The sequence below is a fragment of the Hyperolius riggenbachi genome, chromosome 10, assembly GCF_040937935.1.
Source record: "Hyperolius riggenbachi isolate aHypRig1 chromosome 10, aHypRig1.pri, whole genome shotgun sequence".
NCBI lineage: Eukaryota > Metazoa > Chordata > Amphibia > Anura > Hyperoliidae > Hyperolius > Hyperolius riggenbachi.
Window position 1 is genome coordinate 83,712,813 of NC_090655.1, and position 12,492 is coordinate 83,725,304.

At 44.1% G+C, this 12,492-nt stretch overlaps 1 protein-coding gene across 5 annotated transcripts in view; it reads left to right on the top strand.

Annotated features, from left to right (window-relative positions):
- The window catches only part of RTKN2 (rhotekin 2), a 254,071-nt gene that overhangs the window by 58,930 nt on the left and 182,649 nt on the right, over nucleotides 1–12,492 (top strand). The gene's annotated exons all lie outside the window — the stretch shown is intronic.

Below are 12,492 nucleotides of genomic sequence, written 5' to 3' on the forward strand. Positions count from 1 at the left end.
CGGTATTGCCGTGCATGCGCGGAAGCACTCAACAGGCTAGTTTACCGGGGGGGGGGGGGGATAACGAGTGAACTGAGGATGGTAAGGGAGTCCACGAACCTCTTGGGGCTGGAGGAAGCCACAGGTAAGTATCAATACCCCCCTGATGGCCATCTCCGGTACACTTTAATGGCAGGGCTGTGGAGTCGGTAGAAAAAGCATCTGACTCCATTTATAAAACCACTTACTCAGACTCAAAGTACCCAAAAATTACTCCGACTCCACATCCCTGGTTAGTGGGGAAGGTGAAATGAACTGGAGAGAGATCTGTATACTACCAGGTTCAGCTATTTTTGGTGTGATCGATCATATAATTCTTTTGGGTAACGCAATGTTTTTAGATTTTACATTTTTTTTGGTATTTTATGCAGAAAAAGAGGCAAAAAAAATAAAATCTAGTATTGTCCATACACCTAATGCAGGTCAAACAGAATGCTAAAATAGTATTTGTAAATAAACACTAGATTTTCCCTGAAATGAGCCTGTTTGTGTGACTACACTGCTCTGTGATGACAGCTCATGTGATGAGATGCATTAGTATGTCACTCTTGGGGTGTGCATTGCTTAGCACATTAGCCCGCAATCTGCATGCATAACAGTACCGCTGTCTGTTTAGCACTCGTCTCCAGTGGTTACATAAGAGCTCAGTATACACAGCCTCTGTAACTTCCACAGTGTTCCATGAATCCTTTTAAATCATTGTTTATTTATATGCACTGTAAATCACTCCAAAGATGGAGTGACAGCTGAACTGCACCAATATTCCAGCATCAGGTTTGTAAGTCTCCACATGTGTAAAATGTTTCACATACACTTCTCAGTTTTAATTTTCACTTCCAGTGTTTTTGGATGGGGTGGAAATAAGGTGTGTGTGAGACTGTTTATTTTTATTTTATTAGTATTTGCAGAATGCCTTCTTTGGCTCAGCTGCACTGGTGGGAGAAATAACTCTGTAAATGGACAATTGTGTGTAAAAAAATCAAAAGATTGTCATTTACAGAGGTATTTCTCCCACCCAGCATGGGTATGTGTAAAAATACACCCCAAAACACATTGTACTACTTCTCCCGAGTATGGCAATACCACATGTGTGGCACTTTTTTGCACCCTAACTGCGCTACAGGGCCCAAAGTCCAATGAGTACCTTTAGGATTTCACAGGTCATTTTGCGAAATTTGATTTCCAGACTACTCCTCACGGTTTAGGGCCCCTAAAATGCCAGTTCAGTATAGGAACCCCACAAATGACCCCATTTTAGAAAGAAGACACCCCAAGGTATTCCGTTAGGAGTATGGTGAGTTCATAGAAGATTATATTTTTTTAGTCAAAAGTTAGTGGAAAATGACACTTTGTGAAAAAAACAATAAAAATCAATTTTCCGCTAACTTTTGACAAAAAATAAAAACTTCTATGAACTCACCATACTCCTAACGGAATACCTTTGGGTGTCTTCTTTCTAGAATGGGGTCATTTGTGGGGTTACTATACTGCCCTGGCATTTTAGGGGCCCTAAACCGTGAGGAGTAGTCTTGAAACCAAATGTCGCAAAATGACCTGTGAAATCCTAAAGGTACTCATTGGACTTTGGGCCCCTTAGCGTACTTGGGGTGTAAAAAAAGTGCCACACATGTGGTACCGCCGTACTCAGGAGAAGTAGTATAATGTGTTTTGGGGTGTATTTTTACACATACCCATGCTAAGTGGGAGAAATATCTCTGTAAATGGACAATTGTTTGATTTGTTTTACACACAATTGACCATTTACATAGAAATTTCTCCCACCCAGCATGGGTATGTGTAAAAATACACCCCAAAACAATTATACTACTTTTCCTGAGTACGGCGGTACCACATGTGTGACACTTTTTTGCAGCCTAGGTGCGCTAAGGGGCCCAACGTCCTATTCACGGGTCATTTTGAGGCATTTATTTTCTAGACTACTCCTCGCGGTTTAGGGCCCCTAAAATGCCAGGGCAGTATAGGAACCCCACAAGTGACCCCATTTTAGAAAGAAGACACCCCAAGGTATTCCGTTAGGTGTATGGCGAGTTCATAGAAGATTTTATTTTTTGTCACAAGTTAGTGAAAAATGACACTTTGTGAAAAAAACCCAATAAAAATCAATTTCCGCTAACTTTTGACAAAAAATAAAATCCTCTATGAACTCGTCATACACCTAACAGAATACCTTGGGGTGTCTTTTTTTCTAAAATGGGGTCACTTGTGGGGTTCCTATACCGCCCTGGCATTTTACGGGCCCAAAACCGTGAGTAGTCTGGAAACCAAATGTCTCAAAATGACTGTTCAGGGGTATAAGCATCTGCAAATTTTGATGACAGGTGGTCTATGAGGGGGCGAATTTTGTGGAACCGGTCATAAGCAGGGTGGCCTTTTAGATGACAGGTTGTATTGGGCCTGATCTGATGGATAGGAGTGCTAGGGGGGTGACAGGAGGTGATTGATGGGTGTCTCAGGGGGTGGTTAGAGGGGAAAATAGATGCAATCAATGCACTGGGGAGGTGATCGGAAGGGGGTCTGAGGGGGATCTGAGGGTTTGGCCGAGTGATCAGGAGCCCACACGGGGCAAATTAGGGCCTGGTCTGATGGGTAGGTGTGCTAGGGGGTGACAGGAGGTGATTGATGGGTGTCTCAAGGTGTGATTAGAGGGGGGAATAGATGCAAGCAATGCACTGGCGAGGTGATCAGGGCTGGGGTCTGAGGGCATTCTGAGGGTGTGGGCGGGTGATTGAGTGCCCTAGGGGCAGATAGGGGTCTAATCTGATAGGTAGCAGTGACAGGGGGTGATTGATGGGTAATTAGTGGGTGTTTAGGGTAGAGAACAGATGTGAACACTGCACTTGGGAGGTGATCGGACGTCGGATCTGCGGGCGATCTATTGGTGTGGGTGGGTGATCAGATTGCCCGCAAGGGGCAGGTTAGGGGCTGATTGATGGGTGGCAGTGACAGCGGGTGATTGATGGGTGGCAGTGACAGGGGGTGATTGATGGGTGATTGATAGGTGATTGACAGGTGATCAGTGGGTTATTACAGGGAAGGACAGATGTAAATAATGCCCTGGCGAATTGATAAGGGGGGGTCTGAGGGCAATCTGAGCGTGTAGGCGGGTGATTGGGTGCCCGCAAGGGGCAGATTAGGGTCTGATCTGATGGGTAACAGTGACAGGTGGTGATAGGGGGTGATTGATGGGTAATTAGTGGGTGTTTAGAGGAGAGAATAGATGGAAACACTGCGCTTGGGTGGTGATCTGATGTCGGATCTGCGGGCGATCTATTGGTGTGGGTGGGTGATCAGTTTGCCCGCAAGGGGCAGGTTAGGGGCTGATTGATGGGTGGCAGTGACAGGGGTGATTGATGGGTGGCAGTGACAGGGGGTGATTGACAGGTGATTGACAGGTGATCAGTGGGTTATTACAGGGAAGGACAGATGTAAATAATGCCCTGGCGAATTGATAAGGAGGGGTCTGAGGGCAATCTGAGCGTGTAGGCGGGTGATTGGGTGCCCGCAAGGGGCAGATTAGGGTCTGATCTGATGGGTAACAGTGACAGGTGGTGATAGGGGGTGATTGATGGGTAATTAGTGGGTGTTTAGAGGAGAGAATAGATGGAAACACTGCGCTTGGGTGGTGATCTGATGTCGGATCTGTGGGCGATCTATTGGTGTGGGTGGGTGATCAGTTTGCCCGCAAGGGCGGGTTAGGGGCTGATTGTTGGGTGGCAGTGACAGGGGGTGATTGATGGGTGATAGGTGATTGGCAGGTGATTGACAGGTGATCAGTGGGTTATTACAGGGAAGGACAGATGTAATTAATGCACTGGTGAATTGATAAGGGGGGGGGGGGGGTCTGAGGGCAATCTGAGCGTGTGGGCGGGTGATTGGGTGCCCGCAAGGGGCAGCTTAGGGTCTGATCTGATAGGTAACAGTGACAGGTGGTGATAGGGGGTGATTGATGGGTGATTGATGGGTAATTAGTGGGTGTTTAGAGAAGATAACAGATGTAAACAATACATTTGGGAGGTAATCTGACGGCGGGTTTGCGGGCGATCTAATGGTGTGGGTGGGTGATCAGATTGCCCGCAAGGGGCAGGTTAGGGGCTGATTGATGGGTGGCAGTGACAGGGGGTGACGGGGTGATTGATGGGTGATAGGTGATTGGCAGGTGATTGACAGGTGATCAGTGGGTTATTACAGGGAAGAACAGATGTAATTAATGCACTGGCGAATTAATAAGGGGGGGTCAGAGGGCAATCTGAGCGTGTTGGTGGGTGATTGGGTGCCCGCAAGGGGCAGATTAGGGTCTGATCTGATAGGTAAAAGTGACAGGTGGTGATAGGGGGTGATTGATGGGTGATTGATGGGTAATTAGTGGGTGTTTAGAGGAGAGAATAGATGTAAACAATGGATTTGGGAGGTGATCTGATGTCGGATCTGCGGGCGATCTATTGGTGTGGGTGGGTGATCAGATTGCCCGCAAGGGGCAGGTTAGGGGCTGATTGTTGGGTGGCAGTGACAGGGGGTGATTGATGGGTGATTGATGGGTGATTGATGGGTGATTGATGGGTGATTGACGGGTGATTGACAGGTTATCAGGGAAGATAGATGCATACAGTACACAGGGGGGGGGGGGGGGTCTGGGGAGAATCTGAGGGGTGGGGGGGTGATCAGGAGGGGGCAGGGGGGGGGGGATAAAAAAAAAATAGCGTTGACAGATAGTGACAGGGAGTGATTGATGGGTTATTAGGGGGGTGATTGGGTGCAAACAGGGGTCTGGGGGGTGGGCAGGGGGGGGTCTGAGGGGTGCTGTGGGCGATCAGTGGGCGGGGGGGGCAGATCAGTGTGTTTGGGTGCAGACTAGGGTGGCTGCAGCCTGCCCTGGTGGTCCCTCGGACACTGGGATCACCAGGGCAGGAGGCAGCCTGTATAATACACTTTGTATACATTACAAAGTGTATTATACACTTTGTAGCGGCGATCGCGGGGTTAACATCCCGCCGGCGCTTCCGTATGGCCGGCGGGATGTTACGGCGGGTGGGCGGAGCCAGTTGCCGGGGGAAGCGCGCGTCATCAATGACGCGATCGCTCCCCCGGCATGCCTAAAGGACGCGCCGCCTGAAGGCGTATTGCGGTCCTTTAGGCGTCCACTTTGCCGCCACCCATGGGCTGTGGGCGGTCGGCAAGTGGTTAAGGTCCTGTGGAGGTTACAAGTGGACTCTGCTGGTGCTGCTATTTCGATTGGAATACCTTGGGAACATTTTCTCCTTTATAGTGTGCTGCCTGGAGTAGTGGTGTTTACAGGACATTGAGCACAGTATCTTTTGATAAGTATTGTTTAATTACAGATGTGGACATGTGTTGGTATCCTTACAACTCCCTCAAGTGCCTTTTTTTATTTTTATTTTTTTGGTATGCCTCCTGAAAAGTAATTAAATGAAAAGCAACTGTTGCATGCTATTAAGGCATTGAGTTTAGCAATTAATTGCATTTTCTTAATTATCATACTTGTCTCTAATAATGCAGTTAGTAATTCAGCCTCTTTAAATATAGAAAAATAGTCATTCTGCTGCCTGATATCTTCATGTGTTCCACACTAAACATGAATCACAGCAACAAGTAAACGAGAGAGAGAACACAGAGAGCCCAATATAGTGCAGTATGTACTGGATTGATGCTGGCAATGAGAGGCAAGTATGTAAAGTTATTCTAACAAACATAGGTTACCACTAAGGCAACCACTGTAAATGCAGGTAAGGAGATTAGACCTGTCCCCACTCAGGGTTAAGAAGTCACTCTCTGTACATCTGAAAACACCACCCTTCTACCATGGGTGGACTCGAACAATGTGGAAATGAACAGGGGTGCCAAAAGAATAAAAGTAGCTAAATAGTTTAAAAAATGGGGGAGGCAGTGGTGGACTTACCTCCTCCAAGCAGACACAAAAACAGGATGATATATCAACAAGCAAATTTTATTTATGTACTGTATATATACACTCCTGTGAAACTCATTGCTTTGACTCTTTGGTGTGGCCCTGCTTCATCAGGCAATGGGGATGGAGCATACAGCAGCAAGTGTCTATGACTCCCACCTCTGTGAGTTACTCTGACTACATGGCCCTTACAGGGCTATGGAGTGAGTACAAAAATCATCAGACTCCGACGACTCCGTTTGTGAAAGCACAGACCCCCGACTCCAGGTACCTAAAAATTACTCAGACTTCTCGACTCCACAGGCCTGAACAGAAGGATAGTGATCATGGTAGACTTCGGATAGTGTACACCACCTTAAGAGAATCTGTATTGTTAAAATCGCACAAAAGCAAATATGCCAGTGCATTAGGTGTCATCTCCTATTCCCCTCTGTCACAATTTCACTGCTCCCCGCCGCATTAAAAGTAGTCAAAAACAGTTTTAAAAAGTTTGTTTATAAACAAACAAAATGGCCACCAACACCGGAAGTAGGTTGATGTACAGTATGTCCACACATAGAAATTACATCCATACACAAGCAGGCTGTATACAGCCTTCCTTTTTAATCTCAAGAGATAATTTGTGTGTTTACCTTCTTCTCCCCTGCAGCTCTCATCCACTGAAGAGTGACAAGCTGTTTCTTCCTGCAGACAGCTCTGCCCGGTGTCTGTAATTCCTCAGTATGTGACAGCCAAGCTAGCTCCTTTCACAGCCTAACAGAGCATGATTTATCCAGCTTGTCAAAGCCGGCAGCTCTCTTCTCTCACTGGTAAGAGAGCAGAGAGGCTGCCTAATGTAAATAACACACACAGGAGTGTGCATAGAGGGGTGTGCATAACAGATCAACAACACTGAAGAGTTGGCAGCCTTCCAGACACAGGGCGACAAATCCGACAGGGGAAAGATAAGTTGATTCATTACAGAGATGGTGATAGTAGAAAGTGCTGCAGTAAGCCAGAACACATTTGAATAGGTTTAGGAACTTGTAGGATAGTAGAAAAAAAGGATGACATTTTTGTTAGTCTCTTTTAAAAACCTGTGAGGTAAAATAGGAAACAAAAGTTAGATAATTGCCTTAGAGGGAAGGTTCTGGGTGATCCAGAGGCTTTACTGATCCGTGTCCAACCCACCAGTGCTCACTGGAATTCTCTTCTTCTTTCTGGCCATGTTCCCGTCCATAGATGAGCATGGCTGCACTGTGTAGGTGTAATAACTGCTTGCGCCTGTGCAGTTGCATGGTGCAGTTGTGCACAGGGGAAAAAAAGCTGTGTGCAAGCAGCTCCATGCTACAGCACAGCCATGCTCTTACACAGATGGGAGTCCGGCCACAAGTACGTATTTGATAAGCTCTTTGGAATCTGTTCAGAGTCCCAACACTGGATCAGTGGAGCGAAAGAGAATGGGGGAGTCATCTGAACTATCTATCGCTTTTCCTCACATGCACACTTTAAAGCAGACCCAAACTCTTGCACATAACACAATAAAAAGTCTTCATGGTTGCTAAGAAATTGTGTGTGTGTGTGTGTGTGTAGAACAACCACATGTCGCCACCTTTACAGGTCTCTCACTCTAGACCTGGAAGCCGGTGCAAGCCCCCTGCAGGTATACTACTCCTGTGGGTGTGGTATAAAGGTGTTACTGGTGTAGGGTGAGGCACACCTGAGGAAGGGCTACGTCCGAAACATGTCATGTGCCTCTGCTTGCTCTGTATTCTGCTAATACAGATATTTTAACCACTTGAAGACTGCAGTGCTAAACCCCCCTAAAGACCAGGCCATTTTTTACAATTCAGACCACTGCAGTTATAACTGTTTATTGCTCGGTTATACAACTTACCACCCAAACAAATTTTACCTCCTTTTCTTGTCACTAAAAAAGCTTTCTTTTGGTGCTATTTGATTGCTGCTGCGATTTGTACTTTTTATTATATTCATCAAAAAAGACATGAATTTTGTCAAAAAAATGTTTTTTTTAACTTTCTGTGCTGACATTTTTTAAATAAAGTAAAATTTCTGTATACATGCAGCGCGAAAAATGTGGACAAACATGTTTTTGATTTAAAAAAAACCCATTCAGCCTATATTTATTGGTTTGGGTAAAAGTTATAGCGTTTACAAACTATGGTGCAAAAAGTGAATTTTCCCATTTTCCAGCATCTCTGATTTTTCTGACCCCCTGTCATGTTTCATGAGGGGCTAAAATTCCAGGATAGTATAAATACCCCCCAAATGACCCTATTTTGGAAAGAAGACATCCCAAAGTATTCACTAAGAGGCATGGTGAGTTCATAGAAGATTTTATTTTTTGTCACAAGTTAGTGGAAAATGACACTTTGTGACAAAAAAATGAATAATAAAAAGTTTCCATTTCTGCTAACTTGTGACAAAAAAAATGAAATCTGCCACAGACTCACCATGCCCCTCTCTGAACACTTTTGGATGTCTACTTTCCAAAATGGGGTCATTTGTGGGGTGTGTTTACTGTCCTGGCATTTTGGGGGGTGCTAAATTGTAAGCACCCCTGTAAAGCCTAAAGGTGCTCATAGGACTTTGGGCCCCTTAGCGCACCTAGGCTGCAAAAAAGTGTCACGCATGTGGTATTGCCGTACTCAGGAGAAGTAGTATAATGTGTTTTGGGGTGTATTTTTACACATACCCATGCTGGGTGGGAGAAATATCTCTGTAAATGAGATTTTTTAGATTTTTTTTTTTTTACACACAATTGTCCATTTACAAAGATATTTCTCCCACCCAGCATAGGTATGTGTAAAAATACACCCCAAAACACATTATACTACTTCTCCTGAGTACAGCGATACCGCATGTGTGGCACTTTTTTGCACCCTAACTGCGCTAAGGGGCCCAAAGTCCAATGAGTACCTTTAGGATTTCACAGGTCATTTTGAGAAATTTGGTTTCAAGACTACTCCTCACGGTTTAGGACCCCTAAAATGCCAGGGCAGTATAGGAACACCACAAATGACCCCATTATAGAAAGAAGACACCCCAAGGTATTCCGTTAGGAGTATGGTGAGTTCATAGAAGATTTTACTTTTTGTCACAAGTTAGCGGAAAATGACACTTTGTGAAAAAAAACAATAAAAATCAATTTCCGCTAACTTGTGACAAAAAATAAAATCTTCTATGAACTCACCATACTCCTAACGGAATACCTTGGGGTGTCTTCTTTCTACAATGGGGTCATTTGTGGTGTTCCTATACTGCCCTGGCATTTTAGGCGCCCTAAACCGTGAGGAGTAGTCTTTAAACCTAATTTCTCAAAATGGCCTGTGAAATCCTAAAGGTACTCATTGGAATTTGGGCCCCTTAGCGCAGTTAGGGTGCAAAAAAGTGCCACACATGTGGTATCGCTGTACTCGGGAGAAGTAGTATAATGTGTTTTGGGGTGTATTTTTACATATACCCATGCTGGGTGGGAGAAATATCTCTGTAAATGACAATATTTAGATTTTTTTACACACAATTGTCCATTTACAGAGATATTTCTCCCACCCAGCATGGGTATATGTAAAAATACACCGCAAAACACATTATACTACTTCTCCTGAGTATGGCGATACCACATGTGTGGCACTTTTTTGCAGCCTAACTGCGCTAAGGGGCCCAAAGTCCAATGAGTACCTTTAGGATTTCACAGGTCATTTTGAGAAATTTGGTTTCAAGACTACTCCTCACGGTTTAGGGCCCCTAAAATGCCAGGACAGTATAGGAACCCCACAAATGACCACATTTTAGAAAGAAGACAGCCCAAGGTATTCAGTTAGGAGTATGGTGAGTTCATAGAAGATTTTATTTTTTGTCGCTAGTTAGAGGAAAATGACACTTTGTGAAAAAAAACAATAAAAATCAATTTCCGCTAACTTGTGACAAAAAAATAAAATCTTCTATGAACTCACCATACTCCTAACTGAATACCTTGGGGAGTCGTCTGCCTAAAATAGGGTAATTTGTGTGGTTCCTATACTGTCCTGGCATTTTAGGGGCCCTAAACCGTGAGGAGTAGTCTTGAAATCAAATTTCTCAAAATGACCTGTGAAATCCTAAAGGTACTCATTGGACTTTGGGCCCCTTAGCGCAGTTAGGGTGCAAAAAAGTGCCACACATGTGGTATCCCCATACTCAGGAGAAGTAGTATAATGTGTTTTGCGGTGTATTTTTACACATACCCATGCTGGGTGGGAGAAATATCTCTGTAAATGGACAATTGTGTGTAAAAAAAAAAATGGAAAAAGTTGTCATTTACAGAGATATTTCTCCCACCCAGCATGGGTATGTGTGAAAAGACACCCCAAAACACATTATACTACTTCTCCTGAGTACGGGGATACCACATGTGTGACACGTTCTTGCAGCCTAGCTGTGCAAAGGGGCCCACAGTCTAATGAGTACCTTTAGGATTTCACAGGTCAATTTTACTCATTTGTTTTCCAGACTACACCTCACGGTTTGGGGCCCCTAAAATGCCAGGGCAGTATAGGAACCCCACAAGTGATCCCATTTTGGAAAGAAGACACCCCAAGGTATTCCATGAGGGGTATGATGTGTCAAAAAATAAAATATTCTATGAACTCAAGTTAGTGGAAATGGATTTTTTAGGTTTTTTTCTCACAAAGTGTCATTTTCCACTAACTTGTGACAAAAAATAAAATCTTCTATGAACTCACCATACCCCTCATGGAATACCTTGGGGTGTCTTCTTTCCAAAATGGGGTCACTTGTGGGGTTCCTATACTGCCTTGGCATTTTATGGGCCCTAAACTGTGAGGAGTAGTCTGGAAACCAAATAATTAAAATTGACCTGTGAAATTCTAAAGGTACTCATTGGACTTTGGGCCCCTTTGCACAGCTAGGCTGCAAAAAAGTGTCACACGTGTGGTATCGCTGTACTCAGGAATAGTAGTATAATGTGTTTTGGGGTGTATTTCACACATAACCAATCCTGTGTGTGAGAAATATCTCTGTAAATGACAATTTTTTCCATTTTTTTACACTAAATTGTCATTTACAGAGATATTTCTCCCACCCAGCATGGGTATGTGTGGAAAGATACCCCAAAACACATTATACTACTTCTCTTGAGAATGGCAATACCACATATGAGTCCCCAGGGAGAAAAGCGCTATATAAATATTATTGTTATTATTATTGTTATTGTTATATGTGACACTTTTTTTTTGCAGGCTAGCTGCGCAAACTTGCCCAAAGTCCAATGAGCACCTTTAGGCTTTACAAGGGTGCTCACAATTTAGGCCCCCACCAAACAATTCCAGGACAGTAAAACACCCCAGAAATGACCCAATTTTGGAAAGAAGAGACCCCAAGGTATTCCACGAGGGGCATAGTGAGTTCATATAACATTTTATTTTTTGTTATAAGTTAGCGGAAAATGACACTTTGTGGGAAAAAAAATAAAAAAATCCATTTCTGCTAACTTATGACAAAAAATAAAATCTTCTATGAACTCACCATGCCCCTCAGCGAATACCTTGGGGTGTCTTCTTTCTAAAATGGGGTCACTTGTGGGGGTCTGTCCTGGCATTTTAGCGTCTCCACAATCATTACATGTATGGCCAGTATTAGGAGTTTCTGCTATACTCCTTATATTGCGCATACGGGTGATGCACTTTTTTCTCCATAAAAGGAAAAATGAACGGCAAAGATTCTCACATTCGCATTGATCAATGTGGATGAAAAAATATCTGCCGAAATATGTGAAAAAAGAGGGGGGCATGGCGTTTGCCAGGACATAGGAGCACCGCCCACAAAATTTTCCAAACCCACTTTGCTCCTATGCCCTGGCAAACCAGATTAATCCATTCACATCGATCGATGTGGATGAAAAAAACCTTTGCCAGTTTTGATACAAAGTGCTTGCCAAAGCATAGGAGCTCCAACACCACCCCTCAGCTCATATGCCTTGACAAACGTATCTTACTGCGGAGGAGAAATCTCGTCCTGCAGCGCTGCATGCACCGACTTGTGTGTAATCTGACAGATGCGCAATGTTTCTGTCAGGATGCACCATCAGTGCTGCAGCTGGTTGGTCGATCAGTCGTTCGCTCGGTCCACCTGGAAGGGTAAAGGAAGGAAAAAGAGAGAGAAAAAAAATACAAAAAAAAAACAAGCAAGCAGCAATGCAAGAAATTCATTAACATTAACTTTTGTAAACTTTATTAAACCTTTTTAACCAAACAACAACATTTGGAACTTTTGCTTACCTGTTTTTTTTGTTTTGTTTGTTTTTAACTTACCTTCCGAGGACAAACTTCTCCTTCCCCATGGGACAGTGTGCAAAGCGCAAATCGCACAGAGATGTAGCAAAGTACACTATGCACTTTGTCCCAAGTGAAAGGAGAGGTTTCTGGCAGCCCTGTGTATTTGGGTCTCTCAAAAGCAGATGTCTGGTTTCACACACAGGAGCCGTGCAGTAGCGTAGGTATGCACTAGCT